The 22,049-nt window shown below is 42.5% G+C and overlaps 1 protein-coding gene across 12 annotated transcripts in view; it reads left to right on the top strand.

The window, feature by feature from the left end:
- AKAP13 (A-kinase anchoring protein 13) overlaps positions 1 to 22,049 on the top strand; it is a 231,743-nt gene that overhangs the window by 50,552 nt on the left and 159,142 nt on the right. For 5 of the 12 annotated variants that reach the window (XM_035130701.2, XM_035130702.2, XM_060282932.1 and 2 more), the window contains one exon: positions 8,939 to 9,030. The exons of 6 other annotated variants lie outside the window; for them this stretch is intronic. The gene's annotated coding sequence lies outside the window, so the exon portion shown is untranslated. Of the gene's footprint in view, positions 1 to 8,938; positions 9,031 to 10,441; positions 12,026 to 22,049 lie in introns of those variants that run through there. One more of the 12 variants, XM_060282935.1, reaches the window with a different exon arrangement.

The following is a 22,049-nucleotide window of genomic DNA, read 5'->3' as shown; positions in this document are numbered from 1 at the left end:
TACTCTTACACCGAGAATACATACTGAAGGGCAAAGTTTTGTTTGTCATAACTGGGAGATTTCCACCATGGTCTTGTGAATATACGCTTGCAACACAAAAGAATCTCCTCTAGGAATATAAGTATCTGTCCTTGTACCACTGACCCATCTAGCCCAGTCCTGCCAGCACAGGCTGGCAGCAGCTCTCCAGGGTGTTCCAGGCTGGGGACATTCCCTGATATACCTGGAGAGGCTGGTCATTGAACATGGGAATCTACACTTGCAAAGCATATACAGTACTTGACCATGGAGCTGCAGCTGTTGCTTAGTATTTTATTATTTGGTGTACAGTGCTCTACACCCAAATCCTGGTTCTCATAAACAAACCACAGCATAGATTTAGCAAAAAGTACTTGATGTACTCCTCCTCCCCCAAGAGCATTAGTAATCCAGCATGGGCCCACAATGTATTTTTATGCCTACTTATATTTTTGTGTTTTATTGACATTTAAAACACACACACACACACACACACACAAAGTGGACTTTGTTGTGTAATTTATTGAGGCTTTGGCTTGGTCTGCGCGTCACAGTACACTGCTTTAGGGCTACATATACGAGCTGCCCCCGAGTGAAGCAGCTGACTCTCGAACTCCCCCCTTTCATCTCCTGCAGTTGCTGGAAGGACTTCTGCAGCATATCGTTCCAATTTCCACAAATCTTGGTTTGCAAATTGCGAAGTAGGGGGCTGTGGCTTAAAACAAACCCTTATCAGTTTCAAGGCAAGCCAGTTTCAAGCTATGAGTTCCAAAGCTGGCTTCTTCAACCAGTTTGTTCTTAAGCCAGGCGTGCTCTGGCTTGTGAGTAATAAACTGGGATTTGTGGAAAACAACAAATCTCTGAAGAAGTCATCCCCTCTTGGTCTTGTGGAAGCAGGCGAGTCTGCACTTGGACTCCTTCCAGCTGCATCCATGTAGCACTAAATGATGGTTTAGCACGGGTGAACCTGTCCACTATGGAGAAAAGTAGGATTTTTTTTAAAGGAAAAAGAAGTGAACTGAATTAAACCTGAATTTCCCCCGGGGTGGTAGTGTAGTGTGGTTGAGTTTGTCCCTTTTTAGGTTTTTTGTTTCAGCTGGAATGTGGATGTTGTGGTGTGATGCTATTCCTGTCAGCTTGCTATTTTACATTCCGGCCTTTCAATTGGTTGTAAACCACAGGCGATCCGTTTCGTAAAAAAATTGCTTGGAAAATGGCAAAACTATAAAAAACGAAACCTTCCTCATTTGTTTGTTTGTTTCTTTTTAAACCTCCAGTTGCACCAGGATGAATAGTGCTTCCTTTTTATGACTTGGGACTAGGAGTGGAGATTTATAAGCCACTGAACAAATACTCATGTCCCCTCCTAATTAGTTGCTTGTGCCGTTGCCATAGAAGCCTTGTTGGAAACAACCGGTAGATAGGCTTGTACAGCAAGGGAGTGACGAGATGGGAATGTTGAGTCATGAAGCCGTCGAGGTGTTGGTCGTTATGATTAAAAAGCACGTAAATATACAGTAACTGCCGAATGGGCACGATATTAGAGAGCTCTTTCTTCATACCCCTTGATGTATAATGCCTTTTCCCATTTAGGTAGGCCTATATAGACATGCCTTTGGTTAGGGCTTGACCCTAACATTGTATCTCTCCAAATTTCAGAGGCCCTTCCCTAGTCTTGTAGCAACACAAAGTAGTGGAAATGTCAGGTTTTGAGGGGGGACGCTTGAGCCACATGCTGTTATGCCGGTATTTATTCTGCCTGTGTTGCCCATACGGGGAGGGAAGGGGCTGAGGGAAAAGCGGCTGGCTTAAGGGAGAGAAAGTGACCATGTGTCCATTTGGGGCGGAGGCCACCTGTTCTCTGTGGACAAACCCTCTTGTAGTTTTGGGTATTCAGAAGGACAAAGGGTGCCTTTAAACGGAATGGTAGTGGCGGAAAGGGAATGCCACAGAGGTGAAGCAAGGGCATTGCTTGGTGGCTTAACTTGCAATTTCCTTGTTAGTTTAAAGTCTAACCCTGCGTATTGTTTTTTTGTATTTTCATTTCCTCTGTTTGAGTCAGGAGTGTGGGGTGGGGAGGTCAGAGGTGGGTCATTTTGAAGACACTCCCCCCCACTAAGAGTAATGAGCACATGGTGTCTTGGAAGCAAACAAGCCATAGGTTCCTTATGTTCTTCCCCATTAACCACTCCCACAGCAGCACAGAAGATGATGAGAAATAGTTGGCATACTTCAACCAAAAGGTACTCAACTCATTTTAAAATGCTTTAAAGTGAACCCATTTTAAAGTATATTTAAAGCAACCCACCCAAAAAAAGAACCATGGGAATTGTAGTTTACTCCTCAGAGCTACAATTCCCAGCACCCTTCACAAACTACAGTTCCTATTATTATTATTATTATTATTATTATTATTATTATTATTATTATTGAAATTTGCTTTAGATGTATCATATGTATGCTCCCTTAATAAGATGAGGTTGCAATATGACATCTCTCTGTGTGTTTTCTTTTTCATGGAAGAACATACAACTCTTGGCTTTCTTTGCTTTGAGATTGCTCCAATGAAAAGAAGGCTTGAAATAAGTGGGTCAGTGGCTAGGATTTAGCTACCCGGGACTATCCAGTGCAGTGTTTTTTTTTTTATCCAAAAGATTGCAGACGGAAGACAGGCGTTAACAATACAGCTTTAATCAGCAGAATTCAAGCCAGCAGTTTGTACAGCATCAGTCTCTTGCTTTTCCTCTGCTTCAACAGCTCCATATGACTAGGGCATGTCCACAAATTACTGCCCTTTAAGAAAGTGTTGACATGGTGCCCCAAATTAAGGGAACGTCTCTAAAATACAAACTGTCATCACAATAACTGCTCAGGGTCCTTTCAAGGCTCAGAACATAATAAAAGTGAGTAGCGCCAGTCCTGTATAGTAGATTACAATGGCCAGATCTGTTTAACTCTTATTTAATTTTGTATTCTGTCCTTTGCCAATAGGCCTCAGAGTGGTTTATATCAACAAAGATATATTTAAGAAATACAACAGAATACAAATAAAATATAACCCCAGCCTTCAGAAAAAAGGGCAGCTTTAAATTCACAAATTGCATCAAATCTGGCTGCTGAGAGTGTGGACTTAGGCCTTGGCCTGATCAGCAGATCCGTATGTGATTACATTTGTTTCTTTGGACTGGGGGAGCGGGAATTATGTTAATTTTAAAATGTTTGTTTTCTAAATCATCTCCTTTTTTAAAACCATTGAAACCCCACTTCTGCTCCCCTCTGTCTTGGCTTGCTTGCTCCCTTGTCTGTTCACAATTCCTTCTAATTGTACAGGGCATTTACATGAAAACAGGATCCTTGTTGCTTAGGATTTAATCTGCTCCTGCTGTTTATTCTCCATCCCAATTTACCATGAGATTGGTTACTTAGGTAGCAGGCCAGCAAAAAGGCCTGAGTTGGGGTGGGGGCAGGAAGCAGGAGCTCCTTTTAAAGTTAAACCGAGTCTTTGCTGCTGGGTTGTGTGTGTGTGTGTGTGTGTGTGCGCGCGCTTTGGGTCCTCTGTGTCCAGTCTACCTGCTCCTGGAATAACAGGGAGGAGGAACCTTCCTCTCCTTATCTGGCAGTTGCGTAAGTAAATCCCTCCCCACCTCCAAAAAGTAAACAATTGGAGAGGAATGCTCATAAATCTGCTTCTTAACTGTTCTTTTTAAAAACTCTGGGAGCGTCACATTCCAATGCAGTGTCCGTAGGCTAGTTGTGTCGCCCCCCCTTTTTTTGGAGACAAGAAGTCTTCAAGCATTGGGTTTCAAAAACCAAAGGTTACAGATTCCGAAAAGGGGGAGGCATAGAGAGATTACAGGACCATGTTGTTGTGCGGTGGATACTGGAATCTTAATTGGCCACATTCATGCCATACCTTTAAAGCACTATGATGCAACTCTCTTTAAGCATGGCTTCCACCCAAAGAATTATGGGAATTGTTAAGGGGGCTGAGAGTGGCCAGGAGGCTCTCAATTCCCCTCGGAGAGCTGCAGTTTTCAGAGTTCCCTGCCAAGAGGGAACCACTTGGAAAATTGTAGCTCATTGGGGGGGAGGGGTTAGGGGTCCCATAATAATGCTCAACACTCTTACCAAAACACATCTCCCAGAAGGCTTTGAGGGAAGCACTTCAGTTGTATTGTGTGAATGTGGCCTTTTAAAGGATTCCTTACTGATTGTGGCCCTAAGGCTAAGGTGCCATTGCTTTGGCGTTGGGAGTACAGCGGTAGTGCAAGGAGAAAGGGTGTGTATATTGTACGCTGTGTTGATGTTTTCCCACAGCAGGTGTCGGGAACCTACAACATCCTCCCTGGCCCATTGGCTATACTTCCTGGCTGATGGGAGTTGTTGTTGAGCAGAAATTGGGAGGGGCAAAGGTTCCCCACTCTTCCCCTAGACGAAAGCAATAATGTGACAGGTGGTGCATTGGTGGACATTTATAATTACAGTGGTACCTTGGGTTGCAGACGCTTCGGGTTACAGACACTTCAGGTTACAGACTCTGCTAACCCAGAAATAGTACCTTGGGTTAAGAACTTTGCTTCAGGATGAGAACAGAAATCGCGCGGCGGCAGCGGGAGGCCCCATTAGCTAAAGTGGTACCTCAGGTTAAGAATAGTTTCAGGTTAAGAACGGACCTCCAGAACGAATTAAGTTCTTAACTCGAGGTACCACAGTACTATGAGGGACCGGACCACCTAAAACAAAGCAAAAGGTTGCTTTTTAGGTGTTTGGTTGAAGTTGAGATGGCTTCAGCCTAACACCACGTGTCTTCCAAAGCTAAGAAGCTGCCTGATGCCAAGTCAGATTATTTGTCTGTCTAGGCCAGGCTTTCTCAACCTCGGCCCTCCAGATGTGTTGAGACTACAATTCCCATCATCCCTGACCACTGGTCCTGCTAGCTAGGGATCATGGGAGTTGTAGGCCAAAAACATCTGGAGGGCCGAGGTTGAGGAAGCCTGGTCTAGGCCAAACTGTGGCCCTCTGCTGTACTACAAATCCCATCAACCCCAAGCTGCATAGCGAATGGTCAGAGATTATGGGAGCTGCAGCCTAACAGAATCACTCAATTAGTCACCCTGCTGTAGTCTGATACTGTCTCCTCTGGCAGAAGCTTTTGGTAGAGGTATTTCCCATCACCTTTTCGTTTGAACTGGAGGTGCCAGGGGCTGAATTTTGGACCTTCTCCATGCCAGATGTGAGATCTGTCCCTCAGCTGTGTTCTCTCTCTCTGTTCCCTCCCTGCCCAACCCTACTTCCTAGTAACTTGTAAGTGTGGCAAAGGTTGGGAGCTGGCGTTTAGATAGGTCCTGCACACCAGTAGAATTTTTTTCTCTTCTTGAAGGGATGATAACCACCTCTGTGTGACACAGAAATTCAGCTTATTTAAGTTTGTAAAATCTATGCCGAGGTGTACTATGCGTGTAATGACTGACTGCTAAAATCCTAGGAGTCAAATAGGCAGCTGAATAATATTTTCATTGTGTTAGCGATGTGCATGGGTATTCTATTTTTTTTAATGTATATATATATTTATGTATAATTTAATTTTGTGTGTGTTTTTTTATTGGTTTTTACTCATATTTTCCAGCATATCATACTTTTATGATATGTTTTGTTACTATAATTATTGATATAAATTTAAATCTTAAATACAACTATTCTTCATTCTCTTCGTAATAATTTATACAGTCATACCTCGGTTTAAGTACGCTTCGGTTTGAGTACTTTCAGTTTAAGTACTCCGTGGGCCCATCTGGAACGGATTAATCCACTTTCCATTACTTTCAATGGGAAAGTTCGCTTCAGGTTAAGTACAGACTTCCGGAACTAATTGTGTACTTAAACCAAGGTACCACTGTATAATACTCCTTACAAAACTTCTTTTAACCCTACAAGCGATGTTAATTGATTACAGTGGCTTTCCAAATATATCGTAAACCTCTTCCATTTCCTTAGGAAAGTCTGGTCCTGCTGGTTCCAAATTTTCCCAGTTAGTCTCGCCATCTCAGCATAGTTCATCAGTTTCTCTTGCCACTCTTCTTTAGTTGGTATTTCTTCTTGCTTCCATCCTTGGGCTAATTGCTTGTCCTTGTTGCAGTTGTCGCATATAAAAACAGGTTTTTAAAAATCATTTTAATGAATTTCTGTACCTACAATACCCAGTAGAAAGGCTTATGCAAAGGTGCATAGGTATTCTAGCCCTCCTCTTTGTGCACCCGTGACTACCAAAGACTGAATAATTTTTTTAAAAAACTCAAAGAATTACCGATTTGCATTGTTTTATACAGAGTTCAAAATTCAGGTAATTCAGACATAATTTGATCTGCTTGCCCACAGTTATTTTAATCATCATTAGAATTTGCTTCCTGTTGAGAGATGTTACAACAGCTGCTACTTCTAGCTTAGTCAAATTGCTAATTGCTTATAAGCTTTACTTAATAAATCCCCTTTGGGACATGGTAGTTTATAAGAAATCACTCACGGTAATAGAGTGTTTCTTTTTTGCTGCATACTTAACAAATAGGGTGGCGGCAGTGTTCGAAATTCACCAGGCGCCAGGCACATTTAGCCACTTGCGACCAAGTAAAGATGCCCGGGCACTAGGATGGCACCTGACATCTCTACCGCCTGGAGGTGCATGCCTGGGCATCCTTGGATCATGACTGCTTTCACACACTAGCAACACATCCTGTAGAATTCTGTCAGTTATACCTTATCTGCACAATTAGAATGCATTGCAGGAAACAAAAAGTTGTATTGAAAAATACGACTTTCGAGCCATCTGGCTCCAAGATGGCAACTCAGCATTCTGTTGTGGTGACTGTAGCCCTGGTTTAAGGAGCTATTTAGTGCCTAGCTTATATCTCTGAGTTTCTAGCACTGGGCGGGGGAAAGAGAAGTTATTGTGGCTGGGAGATATGAAACTGAACCATAGTATCAGGATTTGGCTCTGGGGTTGAGTAGCTCCTTCCGCTTTCTTTTTGTTCTTATGAAATAACCCCATCCCACCTCCTCTGATTCACCTCTACCTTGATTTGGAACTACCGTGTTTCTCCGAAAATAAGACACTGTCCTATATTTATTTTTCCTCAAGAAGACACACTATGGCTTATTTTTTGGGGGTGTCTTATTCCAGCGGGAAGGGCTCTGCGTGGCGCAGCATGGCTGAGGGCAGCGAGCTGTTGCCAGGAGGCGCTGCATCCATGTCTTATTTTTGGGGTATGGCTTATATTGCAGAAATGCATAGAAATCTTGCTATGGCTTATTTTATGGGTATGTCTTATTTTCGGGGAAACAGGACTACCATATTTCCCCGTGTATAAGACTAGGTTTGTTTCCTAAAAAATAATGTCAAAAATTAGGGGGGCGTCTTATACACGGATACACCCCCATTTTCTTAAATCTGAGTCCCCAAAAATAGAGAAGGCGTCTTATACACGGGGGCTTCTTATAGACAGAAAAAATACGGCAATTGCTAACCTTGTTTTATAGCAGGCTTCCTCAAACTTGGCCCTCCAGATGTTTTGAGACTACAATTCCTATCATCCCTGACCACTGGTCCTGCTAGCTAGGGATCATGGGAGTTGTAGGACAAAAACATCTGGAGGACCGAGTTTAAGGAAGCCTGCTTTAGAGCATCCCTAAAACCTAAGTTCATTTTGATTCTGCTCTGAATTCTGAAACCACGAGTCTAGATTCACATTTGCATGGCATTGTTGACATCCATCCGTCTCGAGAGATAGTGGAGTGCATCTCTGGAGGTGAAGTTAAGCCACTGTGTTAGCAATCACTGAAGTGACCTTCCCCAAGTGCAAGGCTGGGCAGTGTGTATGGAGGTCCTGGGCTGCCCAGACAAGACCCCTCTTCTGCCTTGCTGATGTGGTTCAATGGAAAGCAAGAGCAGTACATTTGGCACCAGTTATGCCAAGCTGACTCACTTGCAGCTGTTGTTGCCCCTTGACCAAGTTCTCATTGTTAGTGGTAAATTCCTGCCTGGAGCTGTGCTCACCTGGTTGAAGAGGGCCCTTCCATGTAAAAATGTTCCTTGCACATAGAAACCTAGTGTGTCAGGGATTCTGTCATGATTGTTTTCTATTCAGAGGCAATTTTTTGTGTGCAGAGGAGCAGTTCGTGTGAGTCCTTCCTGCAAAATGTGCAACCAGAAGTAGTAAGCTCAGTCAAGGCTGGGGCATTTGTATGCATTTACCAATTCGGTGAAAATTTCCCCAAGTAACATTTAAATCTGTCTCGCAGCACTTTCCCTTCAAATTTTGATTGGGTCTTAATTTACAGTTAAAGGTGATTAAAATATCTGGGGCAGATTTTATTGCACAAGAATTACTGTTGGGTAAAGTTGAATGGTGGGTTTGTACCCTTTTCACTTGCAGAAAGTTCTTGCGATCCCTTTAAAAATAAATAATTGATATATATATTTATGTCACCAAAAAGCAGCAGCCAGAAATGCAAGTGTTGCCAAACTTCAAGGTTTGTAGAAGTACAAAACACCTTAGAACAACAACGACTTCCAGGTTATATTTATAAATAAATATTTTTAAAAATATTTCTACCTCAACACTAAATAATAATAATAATAATAATAATAATAATAATAATAATAATAATAGATTTCCCCCCAGGGAATATGAATTAAACAACCCAACTTTTGTACTGTGTGTGTGTGTGTGTGTGTTTAATCTTAATTTTCATTCTTCTTTCTTCTTCTTATTTGTTAATAAAGTGAATGTTTTGTTTAAATACAAATACATTTGATTACCGTAATAAAGGATCAATATATATGCCAAACAGTTCAGTAGACTAGTCATTGTATTGTTGGTAAGTTCCATGTTTTCTACTTATGCACAATGTTTTCTCTTTTCTCTAGGGCTCTGCCATAATTTATGGTGATCTGCTGTGCCTGATTCTTGGGGTTTGGCAGAAGTTGCTGGAGCTTGCATGCTGCTTCATGCAGTTACAGTAAGTTAAAAAATAAAAGAACAGAATAATCTATACCTTTTTATGGAGATTTCCAATGGACCTGGCACCACAGAATGCTAGACTAGATAGCCTGTTGTCTGATCCAGCAGATCTCTTACATTCTCAGATGCTCATGCTATCATGCATTTAGTGAGCTGGGATCCAGAGTTGTTTCTAAGGGGCTTACACAGGGAATGCAAGTCCTGTTCAAAGAAGACCCATTGAGTCAGATTCAACAAAGTTGCTGTGCTAGCGCAACAAGTCCCACTAGCACAACTGCACATTTCTCCCCCTGCATCTCCCCAAATGCTTGGAAGTATCAGGAAAATCCCCCAGAACAGGATTGGGGGTGGGGAGGGAGAACAAAAATAAATAAGGAGAGCCTGCTGGATCTAGTCCAGTATCCTGTTCTCACATTGGTCACCCAGATGCCTGGAGAATAAATCCTCAAGCAGAGCCCAAGCACAAGAGAACTCAGCCCTCTGTGCTTTCTAGCAACTGGTGTGCAAAAGCATTACTGCCTCTGTCTGCCTCTGAAAGAAGGGAGATTGTTTTGTCTGGTGAGCAGAAATGCTTATGCTGATGGAATGATCTCCTTAGCAAGCTTTTTAAAATTTATTGTGACACCGACTTCCACCTAAAGAAATAAAGCAACGTGGCTCAATTTAGGTCCATTCATTTAAATGTGTCTACTGTAACTTGGATACAGCCCATTGACTTTGACATGCTCAGTGTTGATTTTTGGCTCTTGAGCAGCACAACAGTATCATGCATTGCTTTGGGAAGCCCCTCCCCCCGCTGTGTGTCGGAAAAACCTTTTGTTATGTGACATGGGGGGGGACTATTATCAATGCCAAGCCTAAAGCCCCCATAAAGGTGTATGGGAATTGCAGGACTCCTTCAGGCCCCGTCTCCCGTCTCTTGGAAGCCCACTTCCACAAGAAGAGGGGATGGCCAACAGCTTAGATGGCTTTCAAAGACAAATTCAAAGACTACTAGCCAGGATTGCTTTGCATGGCCCCCAGTGTCAGAGGGAGCGTGCCACTGAATTCCTGTAGGTATCTGGTTGAGCACTGCGAGAATACAACGCAGGACTGGATGGACCATTGGTCAGATCTAGCAGGGCTAGTTTTCCAGGTGTGGCAAGATATATCTTGCTTCAATGTACAGTGGAACCTCGGTTTATGAACACCTCGGTTTATGAATTTTTGGTTTATGAACGCCGCGGACCCATCTGGAACGGATTAATTCACTTTCCATTACTTTTAATGGGAAAGTTCGCTTCAGTTTATGAACGCTTCAGTTTATGAACAGACTTCCGGAACCAATTACACCCATGTTTCAGTTTATGAACACTTCAGTTTAAGGACTCCGCGGACCCGTCTGGAACGGATTAATCCACTTTCCATTACTTTCAATGGGAAAGTTCGCTTCAGTTTATGAACGGTTACTCCGCAGACCGTCTGGAACGGATTAATCCACTTTCCATTACTTTCAATGGGAAAGTTCGCTTCAGTTTATGAACGCTTCAGTTTATGAACAGACTTCCGGAACCAATTGTGTTCATAAACCGAGGTACCACTGTACTCATTGTAGCTAATCCTTGTGAATTTGCACTTTGAAATATTTGTTACTACTTTAAACAAAAAACAAAACAAAACCCTGCAGTTTTCCAAAAAGCATTTAAACGGAACAGAAGTGTGTTTTTGCGTTGGATGTTAGCTCCTGAAATATTTTGCCCCTGGCTGTACCTTATTTCACCCACCGCCAACCACATTGGTGGGCCAGAAGTGGAAATGGTTAGTTGGTTTTCCAGCCTGTCTGATCTCTACTTATTCCAGCAAAAGCCACTTCCTCACCCTTATTTCTTAAGTGCCGAGTGGGAGGGAATGTTTATAGAGAGAGAACAGTGAGATAAATGTACACATACTCCCATGATCTCATGCATGCACCTCATTCTCCAAGCGCTTATACTTATGTCTCCAAACAGCACCACCCTCACACACAAAATCGAGGTACAGTGGTATCTTGGTTTAAGAACAGCTTAGTTTATGAACAACTTGGATTAAGAACGCTGCAAACCTGGAAGTAGGTGTTTTGGTTTGCGAACTTTGCCTTGGAAGCAGAACATGTTGAGTGTGTTCCATTTGTAAATTGAGTCCCCTGCTGCTATGGGAAAGCACGCCTTGGTTTAAGAACACTTTGGTTTAAGAACAGACTTCCGGAATGGATTAAGTTCGTAAACCAAGGTACCACTGTACTGAAGTGCAGAACACGTTAGAACAGAAAACCAGATATGTTGGTGCTCAATATGGAGAATCCAAATGGTGCCTTTTCTCTCTATGGATATAGTTCTCAGAGTGGTTAAGTAGTCAGTCCCCATTCGCAGGGAACTCTGGGAACTGTAGCTCTGTGAGGGGAATAGAGGGTCTCTTAACAACTCTCAGCACCCGTAACAAAATGCAGTTCCCCAAAATGCCATAGTATGGTTCTCAGAGTATAGTGCAGACGATCTCTGGTACAGCATTACTGGGGCTTCACAGTTGGAACATATCACAACAAACACTTGGCGCGGTTGTATTCTGGACAGGTCGGAAGTTGTTTAGTTGTCTTAAGCAACCATTGAGTTGCTGCTGTATTTTCCAGTTTGAAAGCAGATAGAACAAGGCAGTGTTTGGAAAGGGCCACTGCATAAAAATAGTCACAGAATAGAGTTATCTAGCTTTGGCTTTCAGTTCCGCATACCTTTCTAAAAAGTAGATTGAGTCATCGGGGGGCAGGCAATTGTGTATTCTCCGTTCAGCTATGTACATCAATACTTGTGGTAAAACAGTGGGCATTGTGTTACAGTTTCTGGACAAGGGAAAGAGGCTTATGACGAGGGTGAGCTCAGTCAGTATTATTAGAGCCAGCCGATAATCCTTTTACACACCCGTTACCGCATCGACAATATTTCTGCTTTATCCGGAACGAGAGTGCAGAAAGGGCGAGAATGGTGAGTGGGCAGGCTGTTGCTTCCTGGCAGGGTTTCTAAAATGGTGTTTGTGGGAGGGGGGGGTGTCTTTTGCAGGGTGAATAGAAGTGGAACAGAGGAGAGGAGCAAGATGCTTGGATTCAAAGAGGAGGAAAGCTGTTGCTGTCCTCCCTTCCCTCAGAGGATGGCCGATAAGAGGCATTATTTACTTCTTGTCCCTGTTTTGTCTGCTTGCAGCACTTCCTTGGATGAGGGAGCTGGAGGCTGCATTTCTAGGAATTTTGAGTGAGGCGTGTTGAAAACTTTGCAACATTTCTTCCTGGAACCACTTTGAGCTATTTGCAGAAAGATTATTTTTAGGCACAGGGGAAGTTGCCTTTAATACTGACCGTTGTTGGTCCATCTTGCTCAGTAGGTTCTCAGCAGTTGGCAGCAGCTCTCCAGGATTGGGAGATGCCAGGGACCTTCTGAATGCAAAGTGAATCCTCTACCCTGAGCTTTAGCTCTTCTCTTTAAAGTTCTCTTTCTTTCTCCCCACCCTCCAGTTTTTTTTAAAAAAAACTGATTTGCTTAGGATTTCCTATCTGCTTCTGTACCAGTCTTGCAATTCTGGAGGTGCTGTTCCTGTTAGTTGTGATGAGGCAGCAACCAGTCACTGTGGCTTTTAATGACTTGAGTGGACAAATGGTCTCATGCAGTATAAAGCAGTTTCCTATATTTGTATGTTCCTAAGAAGTATCTAATGGCAGGTTGAAGAGGATGGACGTTTCAGCTGTGAAAGAGAGCCTCTTGGGAAGTTGATGATGAAATTGAGGTGGTTGGCCCTATTAAGAACATCTTAGTAAGCTTAACTGAGTTTGTTTTAAATATAAATTATTAAATCTGCATATAGTTGATATGCATAAAAAGCAATTTGCGTAAGGAAAAATACTTCTGTTTTTAGCTATGTTACTGCCAGTGCCATCTTAGAAGAGGCATTCTGTCCTGCCTGTCCGTGAGAGGGGGTTACGTCTTGTAAAAGTGCATATTCTACCTATCTTTCCTTAGGTTTGATACAAGTCATTTTTAAAGCCACCTTCCTGATTTTAATCAGTCAACCCGATTGTTGCAGCCCTAGTTGGCACCTTGCACAGAGGAGATGAATAGGGTTGCAAAATGATAGTAGTGATGCTGTATGGGTGCATGAAGTGTCATTGTTGGGTGAAACAGAGCTAAGGAATTGCAGGAGAGGCTTGTGCATGCACAGTTGAGTGTTTCTCCCTAAGATGTGCCGAGCATCATTGAGAAGAGAGGTAGGGTGTTGGGCAATCTTTTTTTATGCACTTGTCTTTTCTAAGTATAATCCAGTTGCAGCCCAGATCAGCTCCTGTTGTAGCTGCTGCCAGGCTACATTCTGGGTGGTGCAGTGCAATTCCCTTTGCGGCAGACAGGATACTGCTGGGGAACATATCTTGGTGCTCTGTGAGTGTTGCACGGAGCACATCTTAAGAGTTGACGGCTCTCATCAGGAAGCCAGAAACTCGGGTTGCAATTTAAACATGGAAGAGATCAGTTTCTGGAGCTCCTCTCGAAACAGTTCTGAGAAGGCACAGGCGTGCCCTGCTTTTAACTTTAGTGCAGCATTTTTGTAAAAACCTTGTCTGCTTTAAAAAGCAGCTTTGTTTATTTCCCTTCATGTCTGTATTTTGCTAATGACGTTGGCCTGTTTTGGGTGTCTTTCGCCTGGATGACTTGCTGAGTCATCCAACAGGCCTGAGCTTGAGCTTCTTAATCGAGAGGTCCGGAGGGTGCCAACACGAGAACGGGCCTTCTCTGCAGTGACTCCCCGTCTGTGGAATGCTCTCCCCAGGGATGTTCACCTGCCGCCTTTATTATACACCTTTAGGGGCCAGGCAAAAACGTTCCTTTTTAACGAGGCCTTTGGTTGACCTGATCAACATCCCATTCCCTTTTAAAATGTGGCTCTTTTTGGGGGGGCATTATTGGGTTATTGCTTTTATTTTAATTTTATATACTGTGACCTTTTTATGTGAACTGCCCTGAGACTTCGTGGTATAGGGCGGTATATAAATTAAATAAATCATCAGCAGCTGCATTCCTCTCCAGTGTCCTATCATTAGCATGATCTGTTCCAAGGGATTTTGAAAGTATTGCACTTTTCTGTGAAGGGTGCCAAACGAGCCAATGGAAGTTACTAGAGGCTGACCTCTTCTGTATCTCTTCAAAACAACAACATCATTTGGTATTATCCAACACGGCAGCTCCACTGGCATAGCACACCTTTTTGCACATCAAAACTTCCTCTTCCTTTCCTGTCCTCTCCAGGTGGGGGACCCCCTGGAGCAGATTTGGGAGGAGGGGTGGCATTTTTGACATACATACATACATACGTACGTACTGTACAATGTTATTTGTATGCCACCTTTCCATAGTTAAAACCATGCTCAAGGTGGCTTAAAACATGAAAAAAACACATAATTACAAACATAACAAAAGCAGTAATAAACAATAAAACACCCAAAAGGACACAATCAAATCAAACAATTTCTACTATGTTTTTATATATGCTGAAAACTTCCCAGAGTGACTGGGGCAACCCTGTAAGATGGGCGGGTTACAAATGTTGTTGTTGTTGTATATTATTACATCATAAAAAGGTATAAAATAAAGATACAAAAATAATATCAAAACCAGCAACAGCAAAAACACTCCCTGTGCCAACAAAAACCCCTAAATAGCACTCCAACCCCAAAGTCTGTTCAGCAGTCTCAGCTTTTGTAACTAGCATCAGTCAGGGCCCTGCCCTCTCAGGCCAGGTGGAAAAAGACCTGCGAGGTCTTTTTCCACATCTCAATGCTGATGACAAGACATGGGGTGAGGATTGGAAATTGGAAGTCCTGTTGTGCCACTGTGACCCTGCTTTTGCAGCATTGTTATACAACCCTTTAAATAGTTCAACTCAGTTGAACTATTAGCTTGATCTGGCAGTATAAAATTGTTTGTTTTTAATCAATAACAATTAAATAATAATAGTTGCCTGATAGAAATCATCCAAAGTGTAGCAATCAGCAGAACTGTCCTATAAAGCAGGGAGGCCTTCCAGATGATGTTGGACTACAACTCCCATCAGGCTTTGCTATTGGCTGCAGTGGCTGAGGCCAATGGGAGATGTAGCTCAGCAACATCTGGAGGTTCCCCACCCGTGACTTAGAGGGTGCAGGGCCTGCCATGCGGTTTGCACAACTTTGTCTGGAGCACATCGCTTCTGTTCCTTTGCCCTTTCCTCAGCATCTGCCGCCTCCCTCTGCCTAATGGTAGGACTGGCCCTGATAGTTGGACATGTCTGTGTGTTGTGCAGGGTGACAGCCAAGCTAGCTGGACCTCAGCATTGCTCTTTGTTGATCTTAGGGCATGCCCTGGGATGTCCCCGACACTCCCCAGCAGTGTAAGATCAGCCATGCTATTGTCGTGGGACACTTGTCTGCCCTTACTGATTATTCTTTTGTGAGCCTAGCAGGAGAGCTTGAAAGACACTGTTGTAGGGAAATCAACTCCCCACAACTGCCTCCCCCCACCCCAAGACTCCTCCTGAGCAGGAGAACCAAAAAAACACACACACTTTCGTGCTCTGAGCAGCCACTGACAGTGATCGTCTTCCCTTGAGGCTCTGTAAACATCCTTATTAAACGTCAAGGATGCAACACAATTGTTCCTTTGTTTAGACTTTAAGCTTGCATCCAGCACCTCTTTTCTCCCACCACCCATCTGTGGTCTCTTCCTCTACTTCCTTTCATTTTTTGTTGTTGCTGCTTTGAATAGCTCACTTATAAGCAAGTTCCACTTTTGTCTCTGTAACTGTTTTGCCCCAGTAAGCTTCCCTTGCATAACTTCCTTTGGATTACTCCAAATGTAGTCCTTCCTTGCTAAGAGATGGCTTCTCCTAGACATCATGCTGTCATCCCTTGTCATGTGGCCAAGTCATTTGTAAGCCAATAGCCCTTGTTTTAAGAAAGTTCTATGTGTGATTACATAACGAATTCTGCACCCAGGAAATCCAGATTTAGCACAAAGAAAAGCTAAGTTCTGTGCTCTGTCGGGATGGGGGAGAAATTCGATTCGGTTTTCCTCTAAAGATGAATCTATCAAATCCGCACTTTCTGAAGCAATATGAGAACCAAAACACAGCCATCCTTCGAAATTTGTGCTTGTTTGAATTTTGCAGTTCTCCAACTAACCATTGTTTACAATAATGCATATATCAGGTAAAAGTGTACCTACAGATGAATATATTAATGAAAATAAGATACAAAAACTCGCTGTCTAAATAAAAATTGCTTGCAGAAATACGTGCATTAATCAAAACTGCATAGAAAAATGTTGATGAGGAGAAATTTGCACTAAAGCACTGGTAGGTTTTCATGAGGATTTTATAAACCACAATTTCTTGCAGAAATTTGGAGAACTAAATTTAAGATTGGAAAAACTGAGTAACTGAGAGAACTAAAAGTGACAAATCTTGCTATCCTTAGTGCTCACTATAAATTTAGAAAAACTGAGCATTTTTAAATATTTTTTTTTTGCTTTTCTTCAGTTTTTACATCCAGAAAATCTGGGTTTTCTGTTACTGGGGAAAGACGAGAAACTATTCAGAGCACTGAATCCCCGCCCCAATATTTCCCCCAGTGGAAATCTTACTCGGCTGCTTGGGTTCTGATAATTTGGTAAATGTCGCTCAGAAACTTTTAAGTAAATATTTGCAGCCACGAGGTCTAGAAACTTGCTTTCACATAGAATGATAGCTGATGTTCCGAAGCTGAATTCTGAATACAGTTCCATATTCTTTTCTCCCACGGAATTCCAGGAAATATCCAGCTCTGGGCACAGCTGTGTTTTACTATATGCAAACCACAGCCCCTGTTATGATGTTCTATCATCCATCCCAGTTATCTTTGGATACAGACTGGTTCTTAAAACTTGTGCAACCTTGCCACTGGTTTGGTGTTGTTTGCTCCGTCTTATTTGACCTCAGCACCCCTAGATGACCTGTTACATGCTAATTGGGTAAAAGTCTAGTGTATCTCCATACAGTACTCAATGTAATTCTTTTGATATCTGCCACTTGGCATGTCTGCTAAAACACGGAGATCAGAAAATTGTCCTGTTTCTTTTCACTGGAGATTTTGTCCATTAAACGAGTTTAAACAAAACTCTTGACTTACGTTGTGGTTTTTTTTTTAAAGGAAAGAGGTTATTTATTTATTTTGCAACACATGGGTTTTAATGCCTCAGTTGGGAAACTGTGTTTCTTGCTGAGATTAGTGGAGTGGATCGGAAGCTGGATATAAACACCAGGCTCTTTCCTGTATATTTGGACTTGAGCTTCATGTGGAACACTGAAATGTAAGATCTTGAGGGCACCAGGTTGGGAATGACTGGCCTACACTGATTTGGCAACAGATCACCACGGTTTCAGGTAGGGTTCTCTCGCAGCCCTCCCTGGGAGATGTTGGGGATTGAACCTGAGACCTTCTGCATGCAGATGCTCTGCACTAAGCTGCAGATTCTCCCTGTGGTACAGAGAAGCAGGAATGAATGGGTCAGACTCCTCTTGGACAGAGCTATAATAATGCCTGAGAATGGCTTAATTCACATTAACCATGAGCATGCACAATCGGACACAACAGGCTCCCTCTTCTGTGATGTTGGTACACTTCAAAGGGTAGCATGTATTCAGCCAGGGCTGAGAGTTTGTCGTGATTCTGCAGGAGCACTGAATAATGTAGAATGTGGTGTTTGTGCCAAGGCTTCAGCTTTCTTGGGTTTCATCTCAAAAGGGGAAAAAAGTTTTCAGTACTCCTGCATTGTGATAAGATACAGCATGAGCAATGCTTACTAAAACCTGAGATACTAGAAATGTGATTTGAAATTAGGCCTCAAGAGGTTTGTCACCTGCTGCCCTGCATAGCTGCTCCTTATCTCCCGCTGATTAGCAAAACCCAAATACGCAAGTTGTGCTAATTTGCGGGAAACTGCCTCAGTTTGTAGTTTTTGCCCATTCAAAACTTGAATATTTTTAGCTTGGAAAATAAACAGGATACTGTACACAGCTCTGGGTGTATCTGTACCGAGGATGTATATCGTTTTATACTAGTTTAGCTGTCATGGATTCCACTAGAGAATCCTGGGAAATGTAGTTTGGCAGGGGTGCTAAGAATTCCTATGGCTTCTATCCCCCATCCTTGGGGCGAGTGAATGGTTATTAAATCTCGTTTAAATCAGTAGTACAGATGCCTGCTAAAAAGAGGACAAGGGCCTGTTTTGTTGTGCCTTCTTCCAAAATTTGAAAAGGAAGCATTTTTGGGGCATTGTCATGCTACCCTTCCTAAAAATAGCCTTAATATTTTGGATGGAATGCTTTCTTATTCACAGTGCTCTATTCTTTCCCATAAATCTCTGCATCCTGTTTCTGCAAGAAAAGAAAAGATGATGTTACCAGAGCAAAGAATCTGTCTTGTTAAATGTACCAGGAACAAATTGTTTGCGTAGCACGTCTGGCAGAGAGTGAAATGGGAGAATTGTACAACAATTGTATAACACAGCAATACTAATGCCATACATGGAGAAGTTTGATCAGATTCTGAAAACGTTTAAGGAACAGTTAATAACTGAGGTTTGCATGAGCTAGGAGCTATCAAGGTAAGAGGCAACCAAGTATGGTTATGCTTTTCAAACTGTAAGGCGTCTCTGCGTTTGACAAATCTTTAAGAGGCTTGTTCAACTTACGGTAGTGTTTCTTAAGAAACCCATACAGATGCCCAAAGGATACTAGAGTGCTTTTTAAATACACGAGTTTAAAGTGATGCTGTTTTCTTAAAATTACTTTTTTCATTTCTGGTATTGAAGCATTAATAACTGAATGAAAAATAAAATTAGATGGATTAAACAAGGAAGAGGAGTAGAGGAAATAGCAAATAAGCTTAGCTATAGAAAAAGCAGAGGAAGTATTATCAGTCGATTGTCAAACTCTACAATTGGGTAATAACCCACCGATCATTGGCCATGCTTGCTAGGGCTGATGGGAGATAAGGTTCAATTACATCTGGAGGGCCAAAGGTTTCCCATTTATTGGAACCGACCAAAAAATTATATTCTTAGTTGTTCTTTGGGCTAGGAGTGCAATGGATGCTAGTAGGGGAATAGTAGAGCAGAAGGCAAGGAGGCCAGCAGTAGGGGGTGCCAGAGTAAATGGCTAGTGGAGCAAGAGCCTATGATTGGTTGAGCCAAATGATTCTAGCTTATTCTCAGTCTACCTCCCTGAGTTCTGCAAGGGCAACATGAAGACCTGACTGTTAGTCAGGACCATCTCCTGGGCTGATTGTAGTCAGGTGAGGATGGGTTGATAACAAACTGAGGTTGGTGGGGCTGTGGCCAACTTGCCCATATGGATTAGCCTTCACTGATTGAGAGCCTGCTGGCAAGTTTTATTTAGTCTAATGAAGTAGCCGTGGAGAGTAGAGAGACTGAATGTTATCAGAGCAGTGTGTGTGTGTACTTAACCCTATATTCACACAGGGGGAAACTGTGGCTCAGAGTCCTGGCTCCTGCCCAAGAATAACAGCAGGTGCACTTTCTGGTAAGTAAAGAAGCCAGGCTTTATTCTAGCAATTTGACAGTGCAAGTGCAGCAAAAGGAGTAGAGCTGGAATCAGTCCAGATGCCCTAAGGCTCCAGCGATGAGGCAAGGATCAAAACAACTTTGGAGAAGTGCTTCAAGGTTCCCCAATCACAGTTCAGGGACAAGGCCCAGGGATCAGGATTCCAGGATCTGCTATGTGAGGCTGCATGGCTGTTCCAACAACAGGTCCTGTCTACCCGCCAGGCTGTGTTAGAAACTGAGATATGAAAGCTAGGAGCTGAATGGCACCTCAAACCTAGGTTATGGGCGCAACAATGGAATGTCTAGGCGTGCTTTTGTTATAACAAGAATACAAAGCTGAAAATGAATGAACCTCAGCTAAAATGTTATGTTCATTTTTCACATGGTCTAGGCCCCATCTGAAGACTTCAAAAAACAAAGCCATGCTTTCCCTGCATGCCCCTCTGATATTCCTATGAGGGTCCCTTCTGCAGTCTTCAGAGAGTGGCTGGAAGTGGGGAGGCAGAAAAAGCTCCTCCTTTCCTTCCGCTCTGCAGACAAGTAAAAAAGGCTCAATAGTAGCTTACATACAGTCAGTTAAAATGAAACAGTTGCTGCCCACAGGCTTACAATCTTAAAAACACAACACACAAGGGAAATGGAATAGGGGAGGAAGAGGAAAAATCAAGCTCAGTCGCCAATTATTGAACAGTTGTCCTTACGAGCACCAGCTTGCACTTTCAGGGGTAGGAGGTGCCCAAAAGAGCTGGTCTGCCATAGCACAACTGATGGAGTGAATAAGGTCTGTTTCCCATCTCCCCTATTGATGCAATCTGATGGAAAGGCACAGTTTTTAATTTTGGGGTCTTGAGCTTAGAGCCGCAGTGTGCTAAGGGGCAAATTATATGCATTTGCATCACATCTCTATACCCGGGGAAATTGGCCGTTGGGCAACAAAGAAAATTAATAATCAAAGTTGTGACAGATTGCAAAACAGATAGAAATTGGATTTCATATGCTGGTCACTACAAAGCAAGTTGGGGGGGGGGGAGAGGATGAAACAAGTTCCATATGGGTTGGGGGGAACATTATTAGACCAAGTTTCTATGTTGTGCAGAACTTTTTTTATATATAGTTAGGGTGGTAAACAGACTAGGGTGGTGGTAAGTGGTGATGGGTGCTGTTGAAGCCATTAATTTTGCATCTTGCTGAGAACAAGAAATACAGTGGTTGATTCCCCATACCTGGGAACACAAAAACTTATTACCCAGTAGTGTCTCCATCCTTAGACACAAGTTCTTTGATGGGCAGTGAAGAACTCTGGAGAATGCAAGAGATTGCACACTGTGCGTGTTTTTTTGTTTGCCTAATAAAAGTATTGCCTTAATAATGGATTTGTGGATATTTCTTATGGACCATGACTTTACTGTGTGACTCTGGAAGTAGCAAATAGTGTGCAGATATCTGCTGGAGGATTCTAACCTTGAGTCCTTCTAACGAGGGATAATGGGTGGGGTGGCAGTGCCTTGGGCATTTGACACCTTCCTTTAGGGCTTTAAGTAGATTAAATCATTTCAGAGATCCTGATTTGATTAGGTTAGAGGTCAGGCAGATAGAGGCAGCTGCATGTTCTGGAGATCCTGATGAGTTTCTCTCTCACATTGATTCACTATCAGTTGAGGTCAGCAAATAAACACACAACTATGTTGTCTTGTGTGCCTAAAGTTTTGCTTTGCATATTCTCCCAGGCAATGTGGACATTCCTTTAATCTGTATACTAGGGGCATACTTAAAATGTTTCTTGTTAACCAGTGATAGGTCAGTTTTCTGATAAGTTAAGCAGATGGTGTGTGGGGAAAGTTGAAAGTGAAGTTCCTAATGGCAGCTATTTGCATGTCCCAAACCTTGGCCACATAAAAGGTGTTTGCAGATTTCAAGGTCCCTGGTTTTGTCTCTGCTGTTGTTGGTTTTTTTTTGCATCTAGCAACTCTGGAAGGAGAGGTACGTTTGCATTGACAGGTGTACCTGTCAAATTCAAAGGCAGCTAGATGAATACTCTGACTTAGGTATACATCTGTGTCAATCAACTGTGATTGTCAATATTTTGGATTGTTCTCTTAAGGGTGAAAATCTATATATTTCAGCATTTCGTTTCTTGAAAACCTTCAGATGATGTTTCTCTGTTTTGTTCTACTATGTTTGACTAAAAAAAAAAAGCCCCAACAAAAACATTTGCCATTGAGAAACTGAGTAAAATAACACCTTCAAAGTATTTTTAAGCATGACCATCTTGGAAAAAATGTATGAATTTTTAGAGTTTGTTCTTTTATGAAAATATTGGACTGAATCTTGTGGAACCTTAACACATAAGCACAAGCTTTTATGGACGAGATTCCACTTCATCAGAAGT

The sequence above is a fragment of the Zootoca vivipara genome, chromosome 14 (assembly GCF_963506605.1).
Source record: "Zootoca vivipara chromosome 14, rZooViv1.1, whole genome shotgun sequence".
Lineage (NCBI taxonomy): Eukaryota > Metazoa > Chordata > Lepidosauria > Squamata > Lacertidae > Zootoca > Zootoca vivipara.
Note: the sequence above shows the minus strand (reverse complement) of the source record. Positions and strands in the feature narration are given on the sequence as shown.